Source organism: Aptenodytes forsteri, unplaced genomic scaffold (assembly GCF_000699145.1).
Source record: "Aptenodytes forsteri isolate BGI_AS27 unplaced genomic scaffold, ASM69914v1 Scaffold87, whole genome shotgun sequence".
In the NCBI taxonomy this organism is placed as follows: domain Eukaryota; kingdom Metazoa; phylum Chordata; class Aves; order Sphenisciformes; family Spheniscidae; genus Aptenodytes; species Aptenodytes forsteri.
Window position 1 is genome coordinate 2,810,743 of NW_008796041.1, and position 16,633 is coordinate 2,827,375.

The 16,633-nt window shown below is 43.9% G+C and overlaps 1 protein-coding gene across 1 annotated transcript in view; it reads left to right on the forward strand.

Moving 5' to 3' along the window:
* Nucleotides 1-811: 811 nt before the first annotated feature.
* Nucleotides 812-16,633, forward strand: part of KIAA1324L (KIAA1324 like) — a 49,225-nt gene continuing 33,403 nt past the window's right edge. Inside the window, exon 1 of the mRNA XM_009285516.1 lies at nucleotides 812-869. The gene's annotated coding sequence lies outside the window, so the exon portion shown is untranslated. The remainder of the gene's footprint in view (nucleotides 870-16,633) is intronic.

The following is a 16,633-nucleotide window of genomic DNA, read 5'->3' on the forward strand; positions in this document are numbered from 1 at the left end:
AAGCTAAAAATGTAACTAGATGTGAGTCGAGATTGTATGTGGGATCTGAATCAATATTATTAATAAGATAAATAGCTAATATTCTTTCCTAGCTAATGCTGCTTTTTACTTAGACTTCTCAGGGCTTATCTCAGTCACAGAGACCATAGGGCTGATCTCCCCTCACACCATCATTCTGCCTTGAGGTACTCCTCAGAGCTGACCTTGGATGGCATTTTCAGAGGTATCACAATACTGTGTTTATCTCCGCTAATTTGGCTGGGCTCCCTCTGAAATCGATGAAGAGGGAAAGGCACTTGCAGAAGGTGATTCATCCTATCCATCTTAGACATCCAACCTAACATGGGGTGGCTTGTGCTCTGGGTATGGCTTGCTCCATTGACCAAAGAGGAAGCCTGGTTGGCTGCTGTAGATTAGGTACCATGACAGCCAGAAGTTTGGGATCAATCCTGCTCTGAGAGACTGGAAAAAAAATTCTAGTGGAATCTGTGTCCAGTCTCTCAAGTGCTTTTGCAAATCTCACCCTCTGCCTTAGCATTTGTGCTGCACAGCATCCAATGTGCTTTATGCTTGTTCTGTGATGGCACATGGTGATCATCAAAGCAGTGAGAGTGCTGCACAGTATGTTCTACGCCAGCTACTTCCTTTCTGGTTTAATTATAACCGGGTTTGCTAATCCCAGTCTTGATTAATGAGCTTAATATGCAAATGTTATGATGAAACTGAAACTCTTTGTAATTGCTTGCAGACAGATTACCACTTCGAGTACACAGAATGTGACAGCAGTGGCTCCAGATGGAGGGTGGCTGTCCCGAATCCGTCGGTGGAGTGCTCTGGACTACCTGACCCGGTGAAAGGGAAGGAATGCAGTATGTCGGCACTTTTCATTTTACAGACCGTTACTAGCTGTTTGTGCTGTTTACCCTTGTGTGGCTTCTTAGCTCTGTCACTGATGTCCTGAGTGTCCCTGAGTTAGTCCTTCCTCTCCAATCCTTCTTCTTGTCTCTTGGAGCTGTGGAGTAGGGATTGTCTTTGCAGTGTAGTTGTATAACTCAGTATCTGCTACAGGTACCCTTATATGCTAATTCACAGACAAGCCACGTCTATTACAACACCCCTTGAAGAGATGTGGTTGCTTGTCTTCAGCTGCCATACTCTTTAAGTTCTGCAGCTCTCCAGTTCATTTGTAGCTGTATTGGCCAAAATGGTGACCAGGAGTGGCCAAATTATATTTGCATACTGTCCACATTCTCATTACCTGCATTATTTAGCTAATTAAGTAATGGTAAATGTCTTATTCGCCTGAGTTATTTTCACGATGAAGCTTTTGCATTTTATTTATTTATGTATTTATTTTTAACAACTTGGAGTGTTCTCATATCACTTGGTCCTGCTTTTTTTTTTAATGTTAAAACACTTCTTTGCATCTGGGACATAAGCGAACTGCTGTTCTGCAAATACATTTGAACTATTCCCTCACTGTTCTGTAGCTTCCCAAGCTGAATGCTCTTTCCCATCACACTTCCTTGCTCTAGCAATTCACTTCACAAAAGATCCTAGCAGTGCTTTACTTTCTCAATAATTTGTACCGGGGGGTATAAATTATTGTATCTGACAAGCAGGATGAACAATGGCAATGTCCTTTCAGTTCTAGTGTAGGAAAGATGAGATTTTATTCACTTCTGACTCTTCCCCTGTAAAGGTTTATTGTTCATTTCTTTACGGCATATGTTCCAGCATAAAGCACATAAATGTTTTCTGTAGCAGTGTTGGCCACTGGAAGATTTCTGACTGCTTGCAAGCATCATTTGAGAAGCTGCCTGTGTCATTCTGTGTATTTGGGTTTAGTTTCTGAGGTTTTAAATGTGGAATCTCTGTATATCCTTAGGATGTGTTTTTCAATTACAGAAATATAGAGCTGGGAAGCACCTCAGGTGATCCCACAATTCATCCCCCAGCCCAAATAGCTATAGTAGCAATGACTTTGTCATTCATGGCTGATGTTTGGCTGGACTGTTTTCAGGGACCTCCGGTGATGAAGAGCCCACAAGCTCCCCAGATATTTGCTCATCTATTTTGTTCTGTTACAGCTTTTTCTGCTGTTGAATCTCCCTTGTACTTCAAGCCTGTTACTTTTTGCTGTCTGTACTATAAAGGAGCAGACAGTGTTATTTCTTCTGCTGCACAACCACTTTTGGTGTACTCTGGAGTACATAAGTATAGCATTTTTTTTGTGATATACATTATTTCTTCTTAAACCTTGTGATAAATGGTTTAAGGTCCAGGAACGCTACTTTCTCCTCAACTTTCTGCTACAGATTTCGACAAATGGTGCACTTCCCTCTTCATCTCCTCTTATTTGTGTGTCTTTCTGGTCTTAAGTCAGTTCCAATGTGTCGTGGTTTAACTCCAGCTGGCAACTAAGCCCCACACAGCTGCTCGCTCACTCCCCCCGCAGCGGGATGGGGGAGAGAATTGGAAGGGTAAAAGGCGGAAAACTCGTGGGTTGAGATAAGGACAGTTTAATAGGTAAAGCAAAAGCCGCGCACACAAGCAAAGCAAAACAAGGAATTCATTCACTCCTTCCCATCGGCAGGCAGGTGTTCAGCCATCTCCAGGAAAGCAGGGCTCCATCACGCGTAACGGTGACTTGGGAAGACAAACGCCATCACTCCAAACGTCCCCCCGTTCCTTCTTCTTCCCCCAGCTTTATATGCTGAGCATGAAAAAACTTCTCAGTCGGCAGAGCATGGGAAGCTGAAAAGTCCTTGACTAGTGTAAGCATTACCTAGCAACAACTAAAACATTGGTGTGTTATCAACATTATTCTCATGCTAAATCCAAAACACAGCACTGTACCAGCTACTAGGAAGGAAATGAACTCTATCCCTGCTGAAACCAGGACAACTGGTTTATAACAATAACAAATTCAACTGTTTTATAACAATAGATTAATCTCTGGCTTCTCCATATCTGCCCCCCTGCTAGACAAGGCGAAAAATTTGCTGAGTAGATTGGCTGTGATATTATACACCAAAGTACAGGATTCTGTTAAATACACTGGAAAACTCATCTCAGTTGCCTCTCCTCCTTGTTGTGTTGCTGTCAAGTGCCATGGCAGTTCAGCTGGTTTGTGAGAAGCAATTGGATATCTGACATTTTACTGAGCCCTTCAGATCTCGTCTCTCTTGGCTCTTGGGAATGCAGTGGTGTTAATGTAGTTCTGCCTTTTTTTTCTGTCTGCAGTAGGTTATCTGGCTTCAGGAGATGTCTGGCTATATTCTGATGGCAAAAGTCATTTTAGGTTTCTCATCTCTTAGTCTTTCACCTTTTGCTTTAAGAACAACCAATCTTTCAGGCTGGAAACATGAACCTGTCAACAGTAGTCAATTACTGCAGGAATGTGTAGGGAACACCCCTCCCATTTGGCTTAGCTAATGTGGTGGTTTTTACTGCAAAATATTTGAACCAGCGTAGAGTTTGGCTGACAGTCCATTCTTCAATGGGTGCGATATACTGGGAGAGGCAGCGTTTGAATATTATGTGCCCTCCAGCTCTTCAGAGTTTGCACATGGGGGTCTATTGTTGATGATGAGTTGTACTGAAAATGCTGATAGATAGACATCTCCTCACTGATTTGTCGTATTCTCTGAGCTGGTGGCTTCTGTCTCATCTGACAACACAGGAGCTGGATCAAGGATGTCTTATACTAAAACCACAAATTGCTATAGCCTCAGGAAAATGAAAGGTTCTGTATTTAGGGCTGCTACAACGCACGTTCTCAGTGGATCAGGTACAGAGTGAGATTTGTGATACAGACTTGGCCAGGGATTGCATACGCATTTCACCAAGTAATTAATGACTCCATGGGATGCCTTCCTTTTCTCATAGGTCTGGAGTTATTTTATCCTGAAGCCTACCAAGAAATACTAAAAGTATGTCATACCCTTTGAGATGAGTCTCTCTGGTCATTCTACAAACTTATTCAGATTGTGCTACATCTTGTAGATCCTACCCTACACCAGAGCATCCTGACACTGGGGCTCATCCTGGGCTACCTCTACACAGGTAGAGTCCTGGACTCCCTTAGGTATCTCTTTCAGTCCTTCAAGCTGCAGAGCTGGGCACCACAGTACAATCACCACAGACAGGATGATTTCCAGCTTTGGAGACCTGTTATCTTCAGAAGTTTTGGTTGGTACCTACTAGTCCTGAGATACAGCTGAGCCAACTATGCCTCTGCTCTTAAAAAAGTGTTTCAGTTGTATAGCGGCATGAGCTCTTAGGGCTTTTTTGTCTCCTTGAGGTTGGCAGAGCCCTCAGTGGTTCGTGGTGGCAGTTAGGACACTGGATATGGAGGAATCTGGGTGAGAACGTGGGTTTTTTTGGAACACATCTGGCACTGCTGCTGACTTCATGATGCAGTTGTTTTCATCTATTCAGAAATGCCTACCGCTTGAGAATATTTGCTATTGATCTTTACTGCTCTCTGAAAACAGAAGTGACTTGCAGGATGTCATTAATTTTGGATCCTGAGACTACTGCACCAACCTCTCCCACTTCCAAATGCTCAGCAGTCATTCTTTTTAAATTGTCCCTGAACTAGGAATTTGAAAGACGGTATAACAATATGTTAAATATCTCCAATCATCTCCGTAAACGCGTCTAGACTGTGGTCTCCAGTGGAGTGGAAAGACACTTGAGATTGCTAAAAATGTATTAGCTCAGGTGCTTCACATATCTGGAGCAATCTAACTGTGGCACTGAAGCTCAGTTGGTGTCTTGAGATGTGCTCATTTTCAGGATGTTGTGTTTTACTGCTTTTCATTCAAATGAACCCATTTAAAATTAGGTTGGGTATCTCTGTGCTCTGCTGCATTTTGAAGTGCATGCTGACCTGCAAAGCACAGCTGACTGTGACCTGCTGAGAGTAACTGCCAGCATTCCCCGAAATGGCTGTAGTCTCCGAAACGTCAGGATTTATCCCTTTTGGGTCTTCAAAAACTTAATCGGCAAAGTTTACCTGTAGAGGAGACACAGTCCTCTGAGAATTAGTCATGGGATTCAGCATAGAAAGGACTGTCATATTTTGACTGCTGTATGACCTGGGTATTAGATGAAGGGTTTTTTTACTTTATGTTGTCCTGAGCACAGAGCAGCGTGATAAGACCACCTTCCCCTCCTGCCACCCTCCCCACAACATCTTTACCATCCAGGTGGGAGGTAGGAAGAAAGAAGGAACCTCACATGACAGACGTTTGTGATGCTGTAGGAGGTTCTGCGATGCAGTGACCACAGATGTGGGAGGGAAGGTGCAGGAGCAGCTCTGCAGCACAGTAGCTCACTTGCAATGCACTGGGACAACATGCCCCTTTCTATATTTCACTCCCCTCCTTTTTTCTGATCTCCTTGCCCCAAAGGGCTGCGGCCGTCACCACTTTCAGACCCCACATCAGGGTGTCAGCCTGCGTTTTGCCATTCAGAGCGGTGTGGTACCTCAAGGCTCACCCCATGGGGTTGGGCTGCCTCCATGGCCACGGTATGGCCACGCCAGACAGCTTGGCCACCTCTCTCATGCTTGTATTTGGTCAGAGATGAGTCATGTTTTTGACACCGGCACATCATGGTTGCAAGGGATCCTGCAAAGAGACAAATTAAAAGTGCAGCAAGGATCTTGGGTAGGAAAAAGGCAATATTTATTACATCTAAAGCTACTCTGTGTGGCTTTCCTCTGCTTCACGTTTAAGATGTCCCCTCCAGGCATCCTCCCGCTACTGTTTTGGAGGTAAGGTACATACATGGAGGCAGGGAGTGTTGTGCTGGGGGGCATGGAGGGCAGAGAGCCTCCCTCAGCGAAACCGGGATGCTCTGAATCACTCCATTACTTCTTGATGGTCGGGAATGTGCTTAACTAATTTGGTCTTCTTAATTTTTAATTACCACAGATCTCACTCTGATCTCCTCATGAGTCTGATAGCAGGAAGGGAATTTAGCTGATAAGGATCACTACCATCAGGGCAGTGTGCTTGGCTTTTTAAACGGAAAATATTTATGGCAGTCAATGGGAGCAGTTTGCTTTCAGGGCTAAGCTCTTGCCTGCACCCCTATATGGCTGGTATCTCTGCAAACCCTTTGCTTTGATGTGGGGGCTGTATGCAGTGTCTAATGGGGACCTTTTGGGGCCTGGCAGTGGGAGCAGGACTTGGCACTGCGCTCCCGCTGGCACTACACTGCAGTCTGTTTCGGTGGCCACAGTCAGGCTTTTCTGCCAGCCTGACCATATGCTGCATGTTTTACACTCAAATTAAAAGTCTGAATTTGGAGCCTGCCTTCCTTCCATGTCTCCTTTCCTTCCTCTCTTCTTCATCTCCCTTCACTCAAGTACAACCCAAACATCTAGTTCAGAGTGTGCCCTTACTGTGCCCAGGTGCACTGATATGCTCCCCTGAGCAGAGTTTGTGACCAAAAAGGGCTCAAAGCGTTCCCATTTTGACCTCAAATTCTTTTTTAATATTAACTCTCTTATTCCACAGAATATGAGTTATTTTTTGCTGTCCTAAACAAGAATAGGTTGCACCTTATCTCATAAATATCTGTTAATTTTAGCGGCACTATGTACATAATAAAGAAACTGTAGTGAGAATAATAGAACAACTTCAAAAGGAGTTGAATTTGCCATATTCAAGGGGAAAAAGTGCTGGTAGGGTCACTGTTACAGTCAGCATCCAAACGCCAGTTATAATTACAATCAGCAAGCTTTCTTAAGAAAGGAGACACAAAAAATATTGATAATATGGAAGAACTTGATGAAGTACCGTGCCGTGGAGTTATTAATGGCTCTGCTTAGTAAACTCCACCTTTACCTGGTGCCACTAAGGCGGGAGCAACTTCTTTGAAATCAGAAACGTGCTTCAGTTTTGAGGTGAGGCGTGTGAACGTGTGCCAAAAGGTAAGATTGTGAAAAGCTCCACTGACTTCAGAAAATAGACTGTCCTTAATTACAATGGACTTTTCTGAAACCAAAATTTGTCCTGATTTATTGTTACTGAGCTGTGTTTGTTGAGCTTATTCTAACTTGTGTAATCTGCTCCTAGGATACCTAGGATACAGGAGGAGATATGGATCTTTCTGCTAATTGTAGTGCACTTTAGACACAATTAGGGCAAATGGCCTTTTTAAGGCTTGTAGGTTTTATAACACTTTAAGGCAATTTAAGTGATCTGCAGGAGTTTTAACATTCTGCTTTTGTAACAGAAATCTTAAATAGAAGGTTTTGAGTTTGATGTTTTCTGGGTCTCTGATAAGATTGGGTATCCCAAGCAGGTAAGAAGTGGGTCTGCTCCTAATTCCCTTGAAGTCAGTGGGTATCTGCAAATTTTATAACATACGGTGTATGCACATACATATTGGTGTAGATGGATAATATAAAATGAATGTTATACATCTGGCAAAACCTGTGTGCTTGCGTTACAGCCTTCTGACATAAAGTTTAAATCTGTTCATTGTCAACTAGATTTGTATTCAGGCAAATTCTGTGTAGACTTTGTGCTAAAGAATTGGTTCTTCCGGAGCTTTACTTAGAATTTTGAAATTTGGCTGGTGAAGACTTGAAAATAGCAATGATAAGTTTTAGTAGTTTCTTCAACATTTACATTACTGCACATGTGGATGTGAATGTCCATACAAATACTCCCATGAGAATGGTGCTATTTATTACACAGTCACATTTATTTATGTTACCTCAAAATAATTTTTATGTAATCAAAAAAATTTATTATCACCACAGTGTCATTGTCTTCACATATGCATGTAAGAACTACTTTTCACAGGGCTTAAGTAAGTCCAGAGTTACGGCCTCTTGAAGCAAACTTGTGAATCCTAACAAATCATCAGAGAGGGTTTTTTCCTTTTTTTTTTGACATCCGCTGAGGATTATTTTCTGATCTCATTAATGGGCTTTGAAATGATTGGGATTTCTTTGTTTCAGCTGAAGAGAGGAAATATGGTGACATCAGCATAGCTCTGAGGACTAGGCATTCTCGTTTTTTTCTCATGACTTGAAAGCACCAACCTTGATGTACTAATATTTTTTTCATTTCCAATGTCATTCAGACATTTCTTCTTTGGGTATTCACCTTGGAAGAAACAATGAGGTCAAGCTATTAATGGCTGCTGGTGTTTAACCATGTCATTTAGATCTGACATACGCACATAGATATACTTACATAAGGTGACAGATGCTGATGGGTATCCTGAGCTGTAGGAAAGTACTACATTGAGACAATGTTCACAAAATGTATTCAGAAGATCTCCCCTTTCATTCCTCCATCCTTGAGATTACTCACTCAAACGGTATATGCTGATCTCCTCCCTCATTTTGACTAACACCTTCCCTTCTCCCCTCTCTTTTGAACAGTCATATGGCTCCCATGAAGCTGCCTGTCAACATATAACAGTCACATATGGAAGGCTTCTCTCTCAAACCTAAGTACCAAAAAAATGAATTCTTAGTGGGCATGAAATACAGGGAATCTGAGAATTTCTTGATATGCTATAGATTTGGCCCTTGGCCTGTCATGTATTACCTGGCAATTAAGGATGTCTGACAGAGAAAAACGTAATATAACTCTGTCTCTGGAGCCATGTCTGACATGAACAGCAAGATGTGCAAAAAGTAGATTTCAAAGTCATGATCTTTATAGGGGCACTTTTGTGTGTATGGCCTGCAGGACTGGACAACTCAATTTTACCTGAGTCTCTTTTGTATCTCTAGGAAAGTTTTTATGTCTTTTCTGAAAGGAAAAGGAAAAGCTTTCCTACTAGAGCACACTGGGAAGGGGACTAGCACACAGCAGCGGAGGCTGCTCTGAGGAACACTGTGAAGCCGGGGAATTAATGCAAGTCTGTCATGTAGCAAAAGTGTTTAGCCAGCAGTGGTGTGCATGGCACAGTTTGAGAGTCACTACTAAACGGCTGTGATTTAGCAAAGCACTAAAGCAGATGTTTATTCCTATTCCTCTTAGAGCATCCCTGCTAATGCATGTTCCTAACTCAAGTTAGGTAGGTGAGTCCTACTGATGGCATAAGGTTTCATAGAATCATAGAATCATTAGGGTTGGAAAAGACCTGTAAGATCATCGAGTCCACCCGTCAACCCACCACCACCATGCCCACTAAACCACGTCCCTAAGCGCCGCATCTACACGTCTTTTAAATACTTCCAGGGATGGGGACTCCACCACTTCCCTGGGCAGCCTGTGCCAATGTTTAACCACTCTTCCAGTAAAGAAATTTTTCCTCACGTCCAATCTAAACCTCCCGTGGTGCAACTTGAGGCCATTTCCTCTCGTCCTATCGCTTGTTACTTGGGAGAAGAGACTGACACCCACCTCGCTACAACCTCCTTTCAGGGAGTTGTAGAGAGCGATGAGGTCTCCCCTCAGCCTCCTTTTCTCCAGGCTAAACAACCCCAGTTCCCTCAGCCGCTCCTAATAAGACTTGTTCTCCAGACCCCTCACCAGCCTCGTTGCCCTTCTCTGGACACGCTCCAGCACCTCGACGTCCTTCTTGTAGTGAGGGGCCCAAAACTGAACACAGGATTCGAGGTGCGGCCTCACCAGTGCCGAGTACAGGGGCACGATCACTTCCCTCCTCCTGCTGGCCACACTATTTCTGATACAGGCCAAGATGCCATTGGCCTTCTTGGCCGCCTGGGCACACTGCCGGCTCATGTTCAGCCGGCTGTCGACCAGCACCCCCAGGTCCTTTTCTGCCGGGCAGCTTTCCAGCCACTCTTCCCCAAGCCTGTAGCGCTGCATGGGGTTGTTGTGACCCAAGTGCAGGACCCGGCACTTGGCCTTGTTGAACCTCATACAATTGGTCTGGGCCCATCGACCCAGCCTGTCCAGGTCCCTCTGCAGAGCCTTCCTGCCCTCGAGCAGATCAACACTCCCGCCCAATTTGGTGTCATCTGCAAACTTACTGAGGGTGCAAGTTTCTCAGCTGGACTGAGGCTCGAGGCTACATTTTGCGATGGCATTTCCATCTGGATGTTTTCCTAATGCATATTGTTACCCTGAGAGATAACCCCAGTTTTTCAAGTAATTTTTCCAGATTTTTTCCTCTATGCATGAGCAATACACTGTCTTTGCAGAAAAGGTCCCATTGTTGGCTTTTTGAAGCACAAATTCTTTTAGGTAAATAAAAAAGCAGAAGTGTTTGCACTGAACCCACAGAGTTTAATTCCTGGAGACAGTTACCAGGAACTGCATATTGATGTGTATATTGAGACTTCCAAGAGAAAGGTTGGCCTTAGTGTCTTTTGATGATTTCTTCACCCTATTTGTGTACACGATGTAATTGAATCAGTTAAACACAGCTTCCTCTGAGTCACTGATTTCTCTTTCAACAGCAAAGCAACTGGCAAGACCTTGAGATTTGCTATGGCTTGGTAAAGGGATGAGAGGCAAGCACAGTGTGTGTGTGTGTGTGTGCGCGCGCACAGAGGACATCTCAAATGGCACTAGAAGCCATTTGCACTGAACACTTTGGTTGGTAAGCAACCAAAATAGGCCTGATGGAGTCAGTGGGGCCTGGAGAGCTACTCATTCACCTCGAGGTATGTTTCCTGCCATCTCCAGTGCTGAGCCATTAGGATGGTTGTTGTAACCCTGGCAGCAAATGTGCTTGCTAACCTCTTGGTGATGACTGCCTTCCTCCACTCTATGCCACACTTTCATGGATTTATTGAGTATTTCTATTCCAAATCCACGCCTTTCAGAATCCAAATGATGAAATAAAAGTGATAATAAAACTGTCCTATGTGCCAGGCCAGCTAGGGAAAATGGTACTATTCCCGTCAAAGAGGTGAACTGCAAAAAGTGTTGCTTTATTTTGTAATTTCTTGGATAAAAGGAAAAATTATTTACTCTTAAGAAAAGGAAGGGTCTCTTCCACAGAAGGTACTCTTCCGCAAGTTATGTCAGCTTTCAGTGTGGTCACATGTCAAGCCTAAACAGCCTTGACAGACTTTTTTCTTAAATTAAGATTCAGTCTGGTTCCTGATAACACATTGGGGTATAATGACTGAAGAAAACGAACATCAATTATTCACAGTCTATTGGAGAAACCTCGTATAAGTTATTCACGGAAGACATTCTGAAGCTGGCTGAGATTATAGGAAACATTAATAATGAAGCAATGATTTCCTCTTGTCCTTTGGCTTTCTTTTTTTTTCCTCATCCCGTATTTTGGTTGGTCCTTTGTTCCATGTTGTGTGGACCCCAATGTCCCAGGGTATCACTGAACAGATGCCTCTATGTACTTGTCCTTGGCCACATCTTCCCCTCCACGTTTGTGGTATGTGTCTGCTGAACCCAGCAGCTGTTCAGAGGGACAGCTGCGGGATGCTGCCAACCTCACATTTCCTTTCTGAGTTACATTTTTCACCTCTGCCCATGGGAGGCTGAGATAGCTCAGTCCAGACTCTGCCTGCAGGACATGGCAGCATCTCACCTGAATCCCAGGCAGTGGGGCTTTGGATGAACAACATAGGAATGGAGGGGGGAAAGATGGAAAGCCAGTGTCTGAGGTTCTTTTTCCTGTGTATTTTCACTGGTTTAGGTAGAATTGCTCCATTGCTACCCCCTTCTACTGTTGTTATAATCTAGCAAAATCCAGTCCTGTGTCTTTTTTTTAAATTGTAATGTGTTGAGAGCCAGGGGGACACAGAAGGATACACATGAACGTGCACGTGCTCAGTGGCAACAGAATAAACAGAACTGAAATAGTTTTAGGTATCATAAGTGGGAAATGCCTGGAGAAAAACGACTGCTGAGAAGAATGATAGAGGCAGAAGTAGTGGGTCCAAGTGGTGTGGGATGGGAAGCTAGCTGAAGGAAGGTGTAAGACTGAGTGGCCAGGGCTGCATGGCCAGGAGGCAACTGAATATATTAACAGTTTGGTGTTGGAGGATGCAGAGCATTGAAGCAGCTTTGATTAACCTTCTGGTAAAATCACAAATCCCTCTCACATCATGGCAATATCTGGGAGATAGTCGATATAAGAAAACACTCTAAAGGCAGGTTTCAAACTTCAGAAGTAGTTGAGTTGTAATATACATGTGAGGATCTACTCTGTCAGTCTAGTTGTGTTCACGATAAGCCTGTCCTGACCCCCAGCATCAGAAAGTTAAGCAATGTGTGATTGTTAGGATCAGTTACTAGAAGAGAAATGTGCCTACTAACATTGAGTCCACCAAAATAACTGAGAGGGCCACAGCTGTACTAAAAGGCAGAATGTGACCCTGGAGCCTTGCAGTCAAAGGGCAAATGAGGCAAGCCTGTTTATGGTCTGTTTTGCCCTCTAGGGAGCCGTTTCCATGTCTGCAAAGTGATTGTAAAGTGCTATCAGATCTGCAAAGTAAGCTATTGCAAACACTCCTTGGAAGTGGTTACACAGTAGGCAGGGCTTCTGCTTCAGGATGCCCCACATCCATGGTGTGTCCCAGGAGGGAGGTAAGATACCATCACTCTCCACTCACAGAGTTTAAGAGGAGGGGGATTAATTGGATTCGCTAGTTTGACCTCGCAGGCCATTAAAATGCATCCAGTTAGGCTGATGCTGAGACTGATAATTTGTATTTGGCGTGAGCTTTTCTTCCATATGGTGTCCAGTTATGGTACGAAGCACTTGAGAGACAAAGGGTCCGTCACATGCTTGACAGATTATTCCAGCAATCCGTTGTTCTTCATATTAAAAATGTGTGTGTTATTTCCAATCTGAATTTGTCTGGGTTCAGCTTCCAGAAGGTAGTTCTTCTTATGCAATTCTCTGCTTGATTAAAGAGTCCAGTAGGATCCTGTGTTTTCTCCCCCTGGAGATGCTTATATATTAATCAAATTGACTCTCAGTCTTCTTTTGATAAACTAAATAGACTGAGCACTTCAGATCTCTCACTACAAGACATTACTCCTAATTTTAAAAGCACTTAAAGTCCTTTTGTTTTGCATTGACCTCTTAAAGATGCCGAATCACAACTACATTCAGTATTAGAATGATCTTGCCTGTAACACACACGTTTCACCCCACACATCTCTACCTCTACCGCTAAATACATCCACAGATCTCACTAGCGCCTTTTTGCACATCTTGACAGTGGAATCTCTTGATGAATGATGGGTCCACTCCGACCCTCAGGCTTGCTGCTCTCGGGGATACGTTTCAGCCTTCTGCAGGCAGGGCTGACACTCCTTGCCTTCAGTGGCTTGTCTTTACCTTTGACTCTGTTAAAACACACTGATTTTGAGTGGGCTCAGGCTTGACAACAGTCTCTTACCTGCCAATTTTAATACCATTCCTTTTCTACTTGCCTGCAGATTGTTGATAAAAATGTGGACAGCCATCAGACTCAGTCCCGGGGCAGCCAGAACTGCCCCCTTCCTCCCTGCTCAGTGATGGTTTTCCACCAACAGCCCTGTCTGAGATCTGTTACTCAGGCAGTTCTTAATCCATTTAAGATGTGCCTTACTGGTGTTGTGTGGTACTACCTTCCTCATCAGAATGACATGCAAAACTAAGTTAACTGTATTAGAAACCCTAAGTCTATTATATCCACTCAGTCACCTTTATCAAGTGACCTGTAATCCTTTTAAAGAATGAAATGAGGTCTGTTTGACAAGACTCATACAATGGTTTCGGTGGGTATTAGTACTGTAGTTCTTGTTAATCTTTTATGAAGTGAATTCGGTGTCAGCTTTATTGCATGCATGTATGAATGTGTGTGGCTGCCTGTGGCAGTGTCTGTCTAACAGTACTTTACAGCATCTTTTGTGACCAAGACTGATCGCCTGTACAAACCACAACATTTTTTTTTTCTTCTGTATTTATTTTAAGAAAGCTACAGCTGCAAATCACCAATAATTGCATCGACTTCACTGGAGCTACTGAAGGCATCAGTGTATCCAGCACCACAGTATGTCATGCTGTTCCTAACTGCCTCTGAAAATGTTCTCCCAGTGTTAAAAATGCCCATGATGGGGCAAGCCATGAAACCTTTTAATGCGTTTCACAGTGTTTTTTCATAGAAAGAAAGAAGATCAAATCCAGTCTTCACAATGTGTGTTGCTCTGCGTAAGTTGGCGTGTAGCACCCAAACTGATATTTGAAAGGTGTAACAGGAAAGTTTGCAGTTGAGAGGGAGGGGAATAGTGATGTCCAAACAGGATCAATAGTGTCAATTCTGGAAAAGATTTTCAGAATTGTCTACGTGATTTAGCAGCCTTAGTTCTGTTTTCTGAAACAGGGTAGGCATGTAAGGAGTTATTCAATAGAGATGTTTTCTCTGAAAATTAAGTATCAAATGCTTAAACAAATGGGCTCTGGGGTCGGGGGCAGATAGCGTTCACAAAGGCTACCTCTAAGCCAGGGGACTAATTTTCCCTCTGGAGTCTGAAGCAAGAGGGAGGGTTTAGTGGAAGACGAATCAGAGCACACACCTAAAATATATGATTTAGATTCCCAAAACTTCACATCGCACCTTAACCTCCTATGTGGTGATGCTGTCCTTCCTGTTGACAGCACCTTGCATGTGTCACCCCCACAAACACAGCGGTGCTGCGATAATGTCTACCATTTCTGTGGACAAGCGGTCGCTAGTCAGCGCTGGATCTGTGCTCAGCTACGTCTTAGTGAGATGGAGCAGCCACGAGCAAGGCAAAGCGCCAGTGCCCCGGGACGGATCGTCTGTTTGTGCCCTGTCCCCACCCCGGGCAAGTGCCTCCTGGCCCATGGCAGGGGACATCTGCTCTGCAGGGTCTCTGGGCATGGCCACAATCTGCCTGTCTCCAGCTGGGATGGACTCCTGAATTGATGCCGCTTAGATTAAAGAGGGATTGGCCTGGCTTTTGGTCCCTTGCTGGAAGAGCAAGTTGTGTGACACTAGGAGAGGAGACTTTCTCCGTGCTCATCACACACTGTGTTTTCTCCCCATCCCCTTCCAGCCGCTCCCGACTGCCTGGAACGAGACCAAATGATGCATCTGTTCCAATGTCGAAAGTGGTTCGTGTTGCCATTAGCCACATTCAGCCCCAAATTGAACCTGGCAAGCAGCTGGCATGCTCAAAGCTAGTTTGCTTGCAGATGTATGTGTTTTGACGGGAAATGCTGCTGCCTTTGAAATACAATTCTTAGAAAAGGGAAAGAAGGTAATTCCTCACGTAAATAAGAAAAAGGCTCATCTCTCTCCTGGAGGGTGAGCGATGGATGGCAGTGTCCTGCATGGCAGCCTGCCTGATTTCTTGTACCGTTTTATTCTCTAAAATGATCAGGTTGCAAGGAGTTAAAGGATATTAGTCTGGTTAAAGCAATAATCTCTGCTCAACCTCACTGTAATGGAAGAGGAAGCTCTGCTGCCTTCTGCATCTTCATTATGGCAGCGAATTGCTCACAGTTACTGACTCCTTATTTGAAATTCACAAATCTGGAATGTGTGGTTAGGCAGCACTCTCCATTTCTTGCTATTTAACTTTCTTAAAAAAAAAGTTGAAACTGTTAAAGGATTTGAATATGTCATGAGGGAGCTTGCTTTTTTACTTCCCTTCCTGATGGCTTCTCTCTGCACCCTTCAAAAGAAAAAAAATAAAGCAGGATTAATTAATAGTGCTAAAGCAATGAGTCAGGACACCTGTATGCATTTAGGGTGAAAAGCTGTACAACATGTGGTCTCAGTTCAGACACATGGGGAAGTGCTCGCGACTTTTCTCCGGGTCTCTGAAAAAAGCTGTGCTTCTGACCTCAGCTGCAGGTACATCCTATGGCTTGAGTGAGGTCGCAGAGGTAGACAGATGGGATGTTAGCCGTACCACTCTATCATGTGCCACTGCCAACAGAAAACCCCTTGCCCCCACTGAGGGTGGATTTTTTGCCTGTCTGTCAGTCTTTCACGGAAATCCGTTGCGGCGGAATTTCCTTGTATACACCCACCCCAGCACCCGTCCCTGCTAGGCTCCTGCCCACTTTCTTTCTTGGTCCATCACCAGTGAGTGATGGGGTTAGAAAAACAGATTTGTTGGCTTGAAGTCCACTGGTTCAAATTCAGAGTATGCTGATCAGACCAAGAGGGAAAAATGTCCCTTTGGCAGATCTTTCCATCAAAATGGACCTTTTATCTGCATTCCAGTGCTGCCCATCAAGGACAATTAGACAAAAAAGTGCTGCGGGATCCAGCACGGAAATGGGAGCCTGAACTGCAGTTGGATTCAGATGGAAATTAGTGTTACACAGCCCCGTCTTTAGCAAAGTACTCACAGTCAAACGTTTTTCTGCAGTTAGATAAACATCAGCACATCTATAAAACTGCATATGCTGGGACTTCAACTGGCATCAGTTGTTTTGGGCCAGTTTCACCATTTGGCTAGCAGTCTGGTCTCGTCCTACAGTTTCTCAGGCTAGTAAGTTTATGTCTGTCAAAGTGAGTGTATGAAATATCTGTCACCGCACAACGTGGCATGCGTGAAACAGTGAAAAATCCTACCATTTCTTGGGATGCAAGTTGTGTACATTGCTCTGAATCCTGCTTTGGCTAGACTGGCACAGTTAAGTTTAAAAATCTGCAAGCAACGTAGGAAATATTATG